This window comes from Loxodonta africana, chromosome 15 (assembly GCF_030014295.1).
Source record: "Loxodonta africana isolate mLoxAfr1 chromosome 15, mLoxAfr1.hap2, whole genome shotgun sequence".
Classification (NCBI taxonomy): domain Eukaryota; kingdom Metazoa; phylum Chordata; class Mammalia; order Proboscidea; family Elephantidae; genus Loxodonta; species Loxodonta africana.
In genome coordinates, this window is record NC_087356.1 from 7,698,712 (window position 1) to 7,714,309 (window position 15,598).

Consider the following 15,598-nt stretch of genomic DNA (forward strand, 5'->3'; position numbering starts at 1 on the left):
GGAGCACTTCCGCTCGGTCCTGTAGGGCTGCTATGAGTTGGCGTTGACTCCACGGCAACAAGTTTGGTTTTTTGTTTTAATCTTTACAGAAGCAGGCTGCCACATGTTTCTCCCATGGAGCGGCTCGGGGGCTCAAACCACTGACCTTTCGGCTAACAGCCAGGCCCTTAACCACTGTGCCACCAGGGCTTCATACCTAACCAAAGAACATGCAAGCATTCTATTTTGTATTTTTCCTGCTTTTACATTTCATTATTTAATTCATTTTTGCAATGTTTTTATTCTGAGAATTTTAGGCAAAGATACATACAAAAAAACAAAAATCCCAAACCTGTTGCCATCGAGTGGGTTTCAAGTCATAGTGACCCTGTAGGACAGAGTAGAACTGCCCCCATACAGTTTCCAAAGAGCACCTGGTAGATTCGAACTGCCAACCTTTTGGTTAGCAACCATAGCTCTTAACCACTACACCACCAGGGTTTCCATAAGACAAAGAAAAACTTGGAAAACATTCCTAAATATCAGGGGTAGGCTCATGATGTGAAGGTGGCCCGTACCTCAAGCCAGAAGTCCACTTATTTATTCATAAGGAGATTCCCCACTGTAGACATCAGAATCATCAGGCCTGAGTATTCTCTCCTTTTGGGCAAGTTTCACAAAGAGCGAAGTTGTCAGAAAGTTGCTGGTTGAACCTGTACTCCAGGCTGCTATAGGATTGAACTGTTCACTGTGTCAGCGTGTGGGCCTCAGGCTTGTGCTTCAGAACCACCCTGGGGGCTCGATGAGCATTCAGACATCCAAACCCCACCTCAGACCTATTGACTCAGAATCTCGGGGAATGGAACCTGGGACTCAGTATTTTTGACAGGTACCTCAGAAGGCTGCTGAAGTTTGAGAGCTACTGGTTTATTACCTTTAGGTTGAGGGAGACAGGTGCATCTTGACCTAACGTGGCGATACACCTAGAACAAGGATCTGCACACCTCTCCTCAGGTTGGGCTAAATTAGTCTCTGAGATCCTCTTCTTTTTTCATGCTTCTCTTGCTGAGCGACTCCACTTTCGGCTCATCCATCTCTGGTGCTGGAAACAGTTAATGTGCTTGGCTGCTGACTGAAAGGTTACAGGCTCGAGCCCATCCAGAAGTGCCTCTGAAGTCCAGCGATCTACTTTGGAAAAGCAGCCATTGAAAACCCTATGGAGCACAGTTCTACTCTGATGCAGGTGGGGTTGCCAACCCTAGTGCCCTAGACTCAGTTGACTCAAACCGTTGCTGTTGAGTCGAGGCTGACTCAACCTGTTGCCACTGGGTTGATTCTGACCCATAGCAACACTAGTAGACAGAGTAGAACTGACCCGTAGGGTTTCCAAGGAGCAGCTTGTGGATTTGAACTGCCAACCTTCACTTAACTGCTGTACCACCAGAAGTCCCTACTGTGCCACCAGGGCTAAAGAGCAATTGCTTTTTTTATTGTCTTTAGATACTTTCATACTTTGAGTTTTGTTATAATCCAGTAAGTGTTCTTGACTGGGAACCCACTCAATCTCTTAAAGTAGGACCTCTGGGCTATTATGTACTAATTTCTCAGTTCATTTCCCAGAGATAATTGCATTTCACTCATATCTAAGTTCTTTGGGGTCTCCTTGCTTATTATTATGCCCAGTATTGACAGTGTCATTAGAGTATTTACCTGTAAAAACATCAGGGCCACCTCTTAGCAGCCCAGTTTGAGTTATTCAACTTTTCTTCATCAATCATTAGAGAAGTCTAGAAATCACTTTCTAACATCACCTCTTCTGTTCTCACAGGGCACGTTGTCTCTTCATTGGGAACCCCATGATATAGTCTACAAAAATTCTTTCCTAGGATATTGTTGTTGCTAAATGTTGTCGCATTGGTTCCGACGCATAGCAACCCTGTATACAACAGAACAAAACACTGCCCGGTCCTGTGCCATCCTCACAATTACTGCTATGTTTGAGCCCATTGTTGCAGCCACTGTGTCAATCCATCTTACTGAGGATCTTCCTCTTTTTCACGGGCCCTCTACCTTACCAGGCATGAAGTCCTTCTCCAGGGACCGATCCCTTCTGGTAATACGTCCAAAGTATGTGAGACATAGCCTCTCCATCCTTGCTTCTAAGGAGCATTCTGGCTGTACTTCTTCCAAGATAGACTTGTTCGCTCTTCTGACAGTCCCTGGTATGTTCAATATTATTTACCAGCATCATAATTCAAATATGTCAATTCTTCCTCACTCTTCCTTACTCATTGTCCAGCTTTTGCATGCTCACTCCATCCATGTCACTAAGGACAACTCTACTTTGAGTAGGCAGCTCTTCCCCAGTCATATTTTGAGTGCCTGGCAACCTGAGGAGCTCATCTTCCAACACTGTGTTAGACAATATACCTCTCCTATTCATAAGGTTTTCACTGGCTGATTTTTTTCCGAAGTAGACTGCCGGGTCCTTCTTCCTAGTCTGTTTTAGTCCGGAAGCTCCACTAAAACCTGTCCATGATGGGTAGCCCTGCTGGTATGTGAAATACCAGAGGCACAGCTGCCAGCATTACAGCAGCATGCAAGCCACCACAGTATTGCAAACTGACAGATGTGTGGTGGTACCTAGGAACAGAGCAGTTGTTACCTGTGAGAGCATTTGACTCTATTGTCTGTTTGGTGCTGCCTTTGAACTCCAGAATTTGACTTTGCCCTGAGATTTCTCTAGATTCCACATCTAGAGCACAGTTTCTGGTTGGGGTTTCTTAGCTAACAATACTTGCTTGACTTTCCCAAAGTTTGATTTCTGCCACTTGGGCATTCTTTGAGAATAATAATTTCAAAATAAAATTATAATTTTCGAGTGATCAGAGGATCTGGTGAGGGGACTGCGGTGACCTCTGACAGGCAAAGCTGTTGATGTATTGGCTCCAGTAGGGTTGGCTACACGTCACTCCCGGGTCACTCTGTGGTCTCACCGCAGCACAGCCAGCAGTAAGCGTGTGCCAAGGCACTCCTGTGCCCCTGAGTGAAGCCAGAGAGGCTGCAGGGCCAGATTTAGAAAGTAGGTTGAAAGCAACTGATACTTTATCCCGTCCAGTTGTATTTTGAGCTAAGGGTCTTGAACTAAGCCTTTCATTGAGGAAGGCGTCCTTCCTGGTACACCCGTCATCAGCTGGGCTCTTCCAACAAAAAGTGTGAGTCTCTCAGAGAGTGACCTGTGATTTGTGGGTTACACGTGACAATTTTACAGATCTTTATCCACTAAAGGGAAGGAGCTGTTCCAGAGCTGTCAAACTATCCCTGAAACTGATGCTCCAGGTCTCTCGTTCCTCTTAATTGGTCCCTCCTGCTGAATATTTTAGGCTATGAGTCTAATCACCAGAACATACCCCTCATGGCAGGCAAAGAGGGCAAAGACAAAACCCAAATAGTTTTAAAATGGCCGCCCACATCCCAGTTGAATTTAATGGCCAAAACCATGGTAGGAAGCGAAGTGCATTTAAGAATTGCATCCGAAACATTTTACCATGAGGCATGAATTAATACTCTCATTTCACAGTTGAAGAAAATAAGACAAAGGAAGTTATAATAAATTGAACAAGGGCACATTGCCCAGCTGGTGACAGAGCTAAGAGAGAGCTCCGGTCTGTGTTGTCCAAATCCCTTTCCTTTTATTCTTACCTTTTGAACTCACAATTCAGGGAGCTAGGGGTGGTCAGGAGAGAGTCCCACATGTTACTATGAAGAGACCGAGGCCTCAAGTGGTCGGGTAATGTCCCCCAGGGTCTTGTCCAGTGAATAGCGAAGCCAGTGCTTTTTCTCCCAAGCAGAATTGGCTGGCTTGGCTGATTCCAGTGTATAGCTCCAGGCGAGATACTGACCCTTCTCTGCGCTTCATCTTTCATATAAAGATGGGATAATAATATTACTTACCTCATAGGGTCACTGGATAATTTGTATAAAACTTTCACTACAGCGAGTGCCTAGCTTATAGTGAGCGCTCAATAAATGCTAGTCATTATTTTTATTGAGGCATTAGTAGTTCAGTGGTAGAATTCTTGCCTTCCATGTGGGAAACCTGAGTTCGGTTCCCAGCCAGTATACTTCATGCACAGACACCACCTGTCTGTCAGCAGAGTTTTGTGTGTTGCCAAACAAATTTCAGCAGAGCTTCCAGGCTAAGATGGACTAGGAAGAAAGGCCAGCTGATCTACTTCCAAAAAAATCAGCCAGTGAAAACCCTATGGTTCACAGTGGTCTGATCCCAAATGGATCATGGGGATGGTACAGGACTGGGAAGTGATTCGTTGTGCATGGGGCCACCATGAGTCAGGGGCCAGCTGGATGACGGCAAACAACAGCATTATAATTATATCACAGCAGCTCGTGGAAAATGGATACTGGTTGACCTGCGTTTAATAAGCAGTTGATTTAAAATACAGTATTACCTTGTTTACTGAAGGGAAGATGGTTCTTATATTTATATCCTTCCCCTCCTCCTTATTTTTCCAGACCAACTTGCAACAAGGTGCCAGTGCTGCTAGAATTTCTATCATCTCCTCACCTGTCCCCCTCCCCTCCCCCAACTCACCTGAGAGGACAGGCCAGGGCTGAGATTTGAACTGAGGCAGCCTGGCTCCAGGGGTCTCTGCCCTTAGCTGCTACTCCAGCTCTCCCTGAACAAAGAATTTCTTCCTCTCTCTGCTCTCACTTTCTTTTTCTCTTGTTTCCTCTGTTTCCACAGCTGTGTCTTCTTTTGGCACCCTGCTGCTACCGTTGCATTTAATCCTGGGGTAAGAGAGAGTCTGCTAGAGGGAAGGGGCTAACACCTCTGAGCATCAGTGGGGCAGGCACCCTGCTGGGGGCTTTTCATGCTTTCCCTAGTGAAGCCTCAGAGCACCCAGTGAGCAAGGGGGATCGCTTCCTCATTTTGCCAGGGATAGTCTTGAGTAGTGTTTAAGAGCAGAGACCTCTGGGACCAGCCTATCTGGGTTCATATCTTAGTACTGGCCCGTCTTGGTCCCTTGGGCTTCTCTGTGAGTTACCTGGTCTCCATGTACCTTAGTATCTTTACTGTTATTTTTATTACAGAAAGAGACCCTCAGAGGACCCTGGCTCCTCTACTTGCTGGGTGACTTTCAGCAAGTTACTTCCTATCTCTGTGCCTTGGTTGCCTCTCTGTGAAATAGAGATAGTAGTATTTACCTCAAAGAGCTGTGTGAGGATTAAAATGAGTTAATATACAGAAAGTGTTTAAAATAGGACCTGGTGCTGGGTAAGCACTGTGTGTTTTCTAGTGTCATTTGGAGTCCAACTTCCTGAGCACATCTGAACCACAGTCTCTTCATACCCTGAGTGATGCCACACTGTCATGTCTGTCTGTCTGGACTTTTCAGTCTCACCTTTTCCTAGAGAAGGACAAACTTGAACATAATCTAGGGGGTCGTGGCAGGCAACTTTCATTTCTCCTTTTTTTACCTCTTTTCATTTTGTTCGGATTTCAATGATAGGAAACTAGAGAAGCCAGAAGCCTTTAAAAGTAGACAGTTTCCCCTGAGTAAGTATCTAGAGAGCTCAGTGTATAACAGGGATGTGGACCTACAGGCAATGTGATCATGACCAAGTGACTCTTTACTTTTGTGCCTCAGTTTCCTCATACGTAAAATGGGAACGATTACTCATTCAGTCTCAGAGGTCGTTGTGAGAATGACATGGAATAAGATTCATAAAAGGTGATGAACAAATGTCCCCTTGCACCTCCCCCCATTCCAGATGAGAAGCCACGCATGGAGACTATCCGCTTGGTATCTGTCAGGCGTAGAAATAGGGATCTTTCTGCTAAGGCTTAAACCTCGGTCAGACAAGCAGCCATACAACCCTGTGCATTGGCCTCATGTTCCCTGGGCAGTGAGCTTCCCTACCTGCAGAGGCTCATCGTGTGCACCTGAGTTGTGAGGAATGTCCTCAGGGGCTGCTGCTGACCCACCATGGGGTGAGGGCAGGAGTTTTGGGGTCTACCCAGTCCAGGGTCCCAGACATCTTCCTTCAGAAATGTGCTTTCAGCCCAAATATTTGGAGGTATGCCTGGTGAGCTTCCCCCCATACCACATCTGCCACTGACATGAGACATAGTGCTGGTTGTGGGGACCTGCGGGGAGTGTGTGTGATGCAACAACCAAAATAGCTTCAGATGAAGCTTAGACCAGGTTGGGAGGTGGGAGGAGCTGGGAGAAATGAGGGGCAGAAGGGTTGGGTGAGGCGGAAACTCATCAACATGGAGTGGCAAATCTCCCTCCTAAATTTCCACAACTGAGTGACACTTTACCTGCCTCATGCCTGCTGATGAATCTGCCGCAGATAAAAAACTGCAAGGTCTGATGAAATAGTTCTCACAAGACTGCCCTTACTTCTGGCACCAATTGCAAGTCCTCCCAGCAAATGACTGAAACCACCCTCAGTTTCAGTCATTTGCTGGCAGGACTCACGGAACTCACCCACAGCTAGTACACTCACACTTACATTTATTGGAGCTCTGGTGGCGCTGTGATTCAGAGATCAGCTGCTAACCAAAAGGTCGGCAGTTCGAATCTACCAGCTGCTCCTTGGAAACCCTATGGGGCAGTTCTACTCCATCTTATAGGGTTGCTTTGAGTTGAAATCGACTCAACAGCAATGGGTTTTTTGGCTTTATGGTTTATTACAAAGAAAGGATACAAACTAGAACTAGCCAAAGGAAGAGACTCATAGGGCAGAGTCCAGGAGAGGTCCAAATATGGAGTTTCCAGTTGTCCTCACCCCATGGAGAGCCTTACCTCCTCCCAGCCATTATGTGTGACAACACACAGAGTATTGCCAACAAGGGAAGCTCACCTGAGCCTTTGGTGTCCAGACTTTTATTGGGGCTCCATCACATACCGTCCATGTCACTGACCTTTACTCTCCTGCCACTCCTAAAAGTCGGGCTGATAACCTGTAGTCTCCAGTACCTCTCAGAGGTTGGAACTGATGCGTGTAACTCAAAGCCCCACCATAAATCACATTGTTAGACTCTCCAGTGTCCAAAACCCCCAAGCAAGCAAAGACATTTCCATCACACAAGGCATTCCAGGGGCCTAGAGTTCCCCTCCCAGTAGCCGAGGGCAAAAACCTGACATATCTTTGGGTAAGGTTATTTATTGCACACTCACCTGTTTAACCAGCAGTGTGGAAGATCTGCTCCGTAGGTACTTGTTAAATAATTTGGAGGCATGCTGAAGACATGCAAGGTTAGGAAGAGGTGCATCACCTGCTATTTTAATGGGATTCCTCTAATTTGACTCATGAATGCTTGTTTGGTTTATTTTCTTGTGCTTGAAGAATCAGGGTGACTGAAATTTGAATTGTACAAATTGGTTTCCAACCAGCCCACGCTGTGAGCCACTTATAGATGATTGGACCTCAGCCTTTTCCACAAGCCCAAGCAAAAAGAACAAAGCCTGACTGGTTATCAAGTTGTCCTTTCTCCATCAAGATGCAGGGTTGAGTAGCAATAAAAACTGATTTGGAAAAGAAACACTTAGGAAGACAAGCAATCTCACTTTAAATCATTAGGACATAATCAGAAGGAGCACATAAAAGCACTGTGGAAGCAGTTCTTTCAATACCACTAATGATCGTGAACTGGGCACCAACCGTGCTGAGTGCCAGGGATGCAAAAGCGAGTAAGCTTGTTCCCAGTCTTTGAGGAGCCACAAACCAGGAACACTTGATGTTTTTTTCTTTTCGTTTATAAATTAAGCTTTGTTTCATCTTTAACTACAGCCATGGGCCTTCCTATTCTTCTGTGTTTTCTTATAACCCTTTCAAAGCCATACAAATTTCCTAGGAGTTTACATAACGCATAATGGAAATCACTCACATGGGAGGAAAGCCTAGAATTCCAAATACAGCCGAGGGTATTTCTTAGTTCAGTGGTCTTTCCCACTCAGCAATGTGTGTGCATATATTCTTAAGGGTACGTGGGGTATTTGGGGCTGCCGTGTAGAAAAAACTATGCTAAGTGTGATATGAAAACCTCCAGAGTGGGCTGTATGGGATGTGCTGGTTGACACATAGGTTCCTTGTAGTTTTCTCAGTGATTATATAAGATGGACTGCATCCAGCGGAGCCTGTTCTTCAGGACTTCTCTGTACGTTAGATTCAGGTGATGGGTCCGCTAGGAAGCCATTGTCTGTGCCTCCTGGCTGGGGCAATCCAGCATTTCACTCCTTACCAGCCAGGAGCAAGCACCCTCTGTTTGTTCGTGAGTAATTAGCATCAGCATGGGAAATTCCACTCCTTTATTTTACAGATGGAGTCCTGTCTGGCTGAGCCAGAGGTCTACTGATTCTGTCATTCATTCGCTCTCCCTCATTCATCAAAAAATATTACTGAGAAACTATCCTGTGTCTTTCCACTAACGCAGAGCTTCCTTCTTCCCATAAGAAGCAAATTTCTCAACTAGTATTTAATGAACTTAAAGCTACTAGTCACTCACAATGGATGTGGTTGCTTGTATAGTTAAAACCGTTTTGAGGTTAACTGGGCTTTAAATTACTTTTCCTAACATTTAGGTGTAGTAACACCAGATGGTGAAAGATAGTCCTATATGCATTTGCTTATATGAAAAAACTGAAAGAGCTAAAATCAGTGGTATAAGGTTCCACCTCAGGAAAGTAGAAAAAGTAAAGCAAACCCAAAGTAAGTAAAAGTAAGGCAGTAAAAAAAAAATCATAAATAGTAATAACAAAATAAGTAATAAGCAAAAGATAAGACCACTCATCTGTGTCTTAAGGGAGAAATAATACTTATACTCCATAAAAGCTTTCAGAAATAAAAGAAGAGGAATTATTTTCCAATTCCTAATATAAGGCCACTTTGCCCCAAAACGAAAACCAGGCAGATACTGCGAGGAAAGAAAACTATGGACCATATCCATCATGAATACATGAACACCCAGCAGGAAAACATGAATATAGATGAAAAATCCTTAAATAAAATACTAGTAAACCAAATTTACCTATATATAAAAAAGATAATAAATCATGGCCGCATAAAGTACATCCCCAAAATACAGGTTTATTTAACATTGGAAAATTTCAATGTAATTCGCCATATGAACAGAATAAATGATTATCTCAAGAAATGTAGAAAACCATTTGATAAATGTCAACATGAGTTTATAATAAAAACTCCTGGCAAACTAGAAATAAAAATAACCTTCTTCAACCTGATAAAGGGTATCTATGGAAAACATCATACTTAAAGGTTCATACCAAGCAATTTTTCCTAAGATCAAGATCACAGCAAAGATATCCACTCCAACACCTCTATTCATTAGGCAAGAAAAAAAAAAAAAGCATAAAGATCATTAAGGAAATAGTAAATCTATCTCTACTTGTGAATGATGCAATTGTTTATGCAGAAAGTCCTCAAAAATTTATGAACGACTTCTAAAATTAATAACTGAATAGAACAAGGTCACAGAATATACAAAAGGTTAATATACAAAAATCAATAGCATATTATACACTAGTGGCAAACAACTTTATATGTTAGTAGTAAAGAAAAATTTTAAAATTCCATTTATGGTACTGTTCAAGACAAAAATTCTTCGTATTTCAACAAAATATGTGTAAGACCTCTTCACTGAAAGTTACAGAGCATAGGTGAGAGAAATTAGAAGAATTAAATAACATCCTATCTGTAAATGGAAGATTCAATCTTGTTAAGATGTCAGTTTTCTCCAAATTTATCTATCGATTCAATAAAACCTCAATAAAAATCCCAGGGTACTTTTTGTCAGAAATTGACAAACTGATTGTAAAATATGTTTGGAAATTCAAATGATTTAGAATACCCAAAGAGATTTTAAAAAAGAAAAATCAATGCTGTATGAATTATTTGAAGATTTACTACAATGTTGAGATAATAAAAATACTGTACTGAAATACAAATATTGATTAAAGAGTAGATAGATTATGGAGAGAGACAGACAGCCCAGATATAGACTTACAAATTTTTGATCAATTGATATTTGGCAAAGGAACCAAGGCAAGTCAATGGAAAAGGAAAGTCTTTTCAATAAGTGGTATTGGAATAATCGGACATTAATGTAGAAATACTGAAAATTAACCCTTCAAATCATATGCAAAAATTTACACAAAATGTATCATAGACTAAGTGTAAAAGCTACAACTATAAATTTCCTTGAAGAAAACATAGGGAAAAAAAAATCTTTGTGACTTTGGAGTAGGCAAAGATTTCTTGAGTAGGTCAGAAAAGCACAAACAACTAAAGAAAAAAACAAACTGGATTTAAAAAATTTTCTTAGAAATACAGTATTTAGGAAATAAAAAGATAAGCCACAGATTGGGAGAAAATATTCACTCTACATGTTTCTCAGAAAGGACTTCCTTCCAGAATATATAAAGAACTTTTATAACTCAGTAAGAATATAAACAACTCAAAAATGAACAAAAGATTTTAAAAATACACAGTAAAAGATGGTAAACAAATGAAGTAATTGTAATCAGGGATATGTAAATTAAAATCACAATAAAATACCAGTACACAGTCATTAGAATGGCTAGAAGTAAAGGCTGATAACGTCAACTATCGGCAAGGATGTGGAGCAACTAGAAATCTCATACATTTCTTGTGGGAATATAAAATGATACAGCCACTTTGGAAGGTAACTTGGCAATTTCATTAAAATTTTAAAATGCATCTGCCATACTACCTGAAGCCCTGGTGGGTCAGTGGTTAAGAGCTCAGCTGCTAACAAAGAAGTCAGCAGTTCAAATCCACCATCTGCTCCTTGGAAACACTGTGTCCTGTAGGGTCCTTATGAGCCGGAATCAACTCAGTGGCAATGGATTTGGTTTGGTTTTACCACACTACCTAACCATCATACTCCTAGGTATTTACCTAGGAGAAATGAAATCATAGATCCACACAAAAGATTTGTACATGACTGTTCATAGCAGCTTTATTTCTGTCTCTGAGGATTTCATCTTAAGAATAAATAAAGAAAATGTTCAGGTCTGTCATGCATAAACTCATTTAATGTATTACAATGTAGTTACGACAAGGCATACAGGCAAGACCTCAAGACATGCATTTAGCACTGGGAAATCAAAACTGACAATTATAATGGTAGTTTAAACGTTAAGGAGTCCAAATTTGTAGGCTATAGGCTTTTACCTTTAATGAGTGGTTTTGGAAAGGAGACTTAACCACCCCTACAACTCGGAGGAGGTCCCTCGTAGGTAGGGTCCAAGTTCGGTTGAGAGCTGTATCTTAGCCAGTTCTTAGTCTTCAGACACAGAGTCAGAGACCATTTGTTTTGATATTCTCCAACAATGAGCAGAAATCCACAGGCTTATATACCATGTATGCTGTCATGTTTAACTATAATTGGTATGCTTTATTGCCAATTAAGGGCATTAATGTATGACATTTATGTTTTTCTAATTTATAGAGATTTGAATTATTACCAATTAGTGCATGAAATATTTACGTTCTTGTTTACAACACATCTTTCAAGGCCAAGTTAATTAAAAATGATGGGTATTGTTTAGTGAAATATTTATGTTTTGCTAATTTATAGAGATTTGATTAGTGTTCTATTGCATTATCACCGAGTGCAGGTGCACAGGCCAATTTAGGGAAGTTATTTACGACAGACTATCTATTCCTGATGTTGGAACAACAACTTTCTAATGACTTACAGTTAATGGCTAAAGAGTAATATAGACATATACGTGTTTCATTTCCAAGTTAAGAAATTCTCTATTTTTAACTTCACATTGTAAGTGACTTATACATAGGTGTTTAAAAGCATTATAAAAACACCCTAACAGTGTAAAAAGCATTATAGAAGCATACATAGTAGTGATTTATGTGATCTGAGAGTATTTTTAAAAAGTGTATATAATAATTTCAATAGCCAAAAAGTTGGTGGAAAAAAAAAAAGCAAACGTCCATCAACAAGTGACTGATGAATGAAATGGACTTTCCATGGAGTGGAATACTATTCAGTAATAAAAAGAAATAAACTGCTAATGCCTGCTAATACCGAAAACCTTATGCTGAGGGAAAGAAATTAGACACAAAAGAGTACATGCTATATGATTCATTTTATATAAAATACAAATTAATTTATAGTGTTCCCCAGGACCAGGGCCAGAGGGAATGATGAACTTGAAAGAGTAAAGAAGAACCTTTTTGGGTTCATGGAATTGCTCTATATCTTGATTGTGGTGTTGGTTTCATGGGTATATACATGTGTAATGGTAAGAATTCATTCATTTTTGTTGAAGTTTACTATATGTAAATTATTCCTCAATAAAGTTGATAAGGAAAAAATGACAGCACATTTGAAATCAACTCTACCCCTCTTCTGAAGCTTGGTCAGTAGGCTGGTGTCTTTAGTCGTCATTCCAGTTTGTATGTGGTGAAATGGCTTTGAAAACTATTAGAGTGGTATCAGTTGAAGGGTTGCCACTAGTAGGATCTTGGGAAGCTTGGAGAACTTGTTGAGGGTAACACAATAGGACCATTCCCCAACTCACCTCCACAAGGAGTAATGAGAGTAAAATCCAACCTTGTTCTCCACTCAGACCATGGACATGTTTGAGATTCAGCATTGGCTGTTTTCCCCTCCACCATTTGAAAAACACACATACAGTGTTGTGATTCACAATGAATTCAAAGAAATCTTTTGCAACTGTCATGAGATGCAGAGCCTGGAAATATGAAATATAAGAATCGTTTTTCATGTAGCATTTATAGATTGTGTCTTTAAATGTAGTCTTCTTAATTATATGCACACTTTTGCTTCTGAAACACCCATGGCATCTTCCTGGCAGGGTGTACTGGTGTCCAGGGACAGGGCTGCCCAGGAGACTTTCCCACGTCATCAGAACTGGGTAGCTATTTACAATCTGGTGAGCTATGTAAAAGAGTTTGAAATGGTGGAGACAATATGCAGATCTTTGAGTTGTGCTTATACTCCCTAAATTTCCTCTGAGTTTGAGAGTCAAATGAACTCCCGGATTGAATTTAAACTAAAAAAAACAAAACAAAAATAAAAACCCTGTCTTTTTGGGTCCTGCGGAGCAGTGTCTGGCTCGTTATCTTATATTTCACTCCTTTAAATGTGCGCTCAACTCCACAGGTGCAACACCTAGAGGTTCTAAGATCCACATGCAGGTTGTTCAAGATCAGGCAGAAGGGAAACTTTAGCTAAATAAACTTAGCGAGTTGGGACAAAACCATCAAGTTTCTTCTGAATTTATTTTGAAACAATAAATCACTATTTTTTCTTTCAAACACTCAGCCAAGGTTTTCTTGAGATGTGGCCTCAGTTTGCTTAAATAAAACAGGCCAGTGTGATAGAAGGTCAGCCAAAAAGAGGAAGACTCTCAACAAGACGGATTGTCACAGTGGCTGCAACAATGGGCTCAAGCATAACAATGATTATAAGGATGGTGTGGGCAGTGTTTTGTTCCATTGCATGTGGGGTTGCTACATACAAGTCAGAACCGACTTGATGGAGCCTAACAACAATGCGATAACGGTTGTGTAAAATATGATTTAAAAATATGACACAAATGAACAGATAGTGTCCAGGTCTCCCATCTATCTGACACCAAGAAGGCATTACACTTGCAAGAGACTCATTAGGGGAAATTCCTACAATGGAAAAGGGAGGGAGCCCATGGAGGTATAAGAGCTGTCGGACTGAGATGCAGGTTGACCTCAGGTGAAGGAGGGAGTGAAAGAAGGTTACTGGATGGAATTGTCTTACTTTAGTTCTGAGATAGTTCATCAAACCCACTGGGGAGACCTTAAAGACACCTATCTGAGGAGTCCTGAACTTTCCTAGAATGGGCCTCCTTAGTGCCCCTGCCATGTTCAGTCTTCAGCTGACAGTCCATGGAGGCCACCACACAGCTGGTCATTTTCATTCCCTTCAGCTGGGAACCGAGAGACTTCAACTGCCACAGCAATATGGATGATAAACAGAGAGATGAGAGATAGAGCAGGATTGGAAAGTACAGATACGTAAATTTACATGGTTATGGGACATTTGTGAGTTTTCCCTTTGCACTTTTATATTTTCTAAAAGTTCTGCACTTCAGCATGTCTGCTTTTAAGCAGAAGTGGTTTGATATTTTGGCAGGTCTCTTTCTTTAAAAAAAAATCCCTCCCTAATTTCAGAAATATGCACTGATTTAGGGGTGTGTGTGTGTGTGTGCGCGCGCACGTGTGTGTCTGTGCTTGAGAGACAGAGGGAGAAAGAGTGGCATCTTGCTTGGACCAATTTACATCAGGATTTCTGATTCTTTTACCCTTCTCCAGTTCCTTCTCTTCCCATAAAAAAAAAAAAAACAACACTACGAAACTTCTTTTCAAAGAAGGAAGCAAGTCTGTTTCAAACCTTTTATCCACATTCCTTTACCTAACAAAGCTTATTAGCCACTGGATGTTTTTTACATTAAAAAGCAGGAACTAATCCATATCATCAAATTTTGTGTTCTAAACTCTCTGAAGAGACACAGTGGGATTATCTGGGGGACCAGTCACAGATCAGGACCTTGTAAAATTCAGAGGGAACTTATCGTGCTCTGAGGGACTCATAGTACAAGTTAATTCCATTGTATGGCCCTTTTGGCTATAGAAGCCAGTGTGACAAAGCTGCACCGTGAAGGTGCATGTGGACCAAGAACCCGTGAGCAGAGAAGCCATTGTTTGCCCTCTTTCTGTCCCCTCTTGCTCATCAACAAAGTCTGTTAGCAATGAGGCAGCCTGCTTGAGGGCTGTTGACGCCTGAGCTACTTTGAGGAATGAACCTCTCCCAAAGCCAAAAACCTTGCTTCAGTTTTCGATAACGTTTTTGAGCTCTACACATAAGTGGACAGCAAAAGCGTAGAGACAGTTCTTACAGCCACCCCTGCTCACAGGGTCATACGAAGTCGCAGGAAGCCTCTTCCTCCAGCCATGTCTCTTCTCTTCAGCACCCTCTATTGAGAAAATGTAGCATGGAGCTCATTTTAAAGAAGAAATGCTTAAAGTAATTGTTTTTTACAGTAACCCAACAGAACAGGGTAGAGCTGCCCGTAGGGTTTCCAAAGAGTGGCTGGTAGGCTTGAACTGCAGCCTTTTGGTTAGTAGCTGAGCTCTTAACCACTGTGCCACCAGGGCTCCGTTATAAAGGATATATTAAAGGCTGCATCTGGAGATGAGGGGCAATAAGTTGATAACTAACAGAGTTAGCAAAGAGACTGACACACAGTAAATGCTTAGTGATTGAAAGGGTTGGTATTATACTTTTTATTCAGAGAAACTGAAGAAATCTGCATTGATTAACTAAAGCCAAAACCAAACTCGTTGCCATTGAGTCAACTCCAACTCATAGTTACCCTACAGAACAGAGTAGAATTGCCCCCATAGGATTTCCAAGGAGTGGCCGGTGGATTCGAACTGCCAACCTTTTGGTTAGCACCTGAGCTCGTAACCACTACGTCACCAGGGCTCCCTAGGTTGATTAATTATTTTTTAATCTTAACATCTA

At 41.5% G+C, this 15,598-nt stretch overlaps 1 protein-coding gene across 5 annotated transcripts in view; it reads left to right on the forward strand.

The window, feature by feature from the left end:
* SLC9A4 (solute carrier family 9 member A4) overlaps positions 1-15,598 on the forward strand; it is a 77,948-nt gene that overhangs the window by 21,941 nt on the left and 40,409 nt on the right. The window lies entirely within an intron of this gene.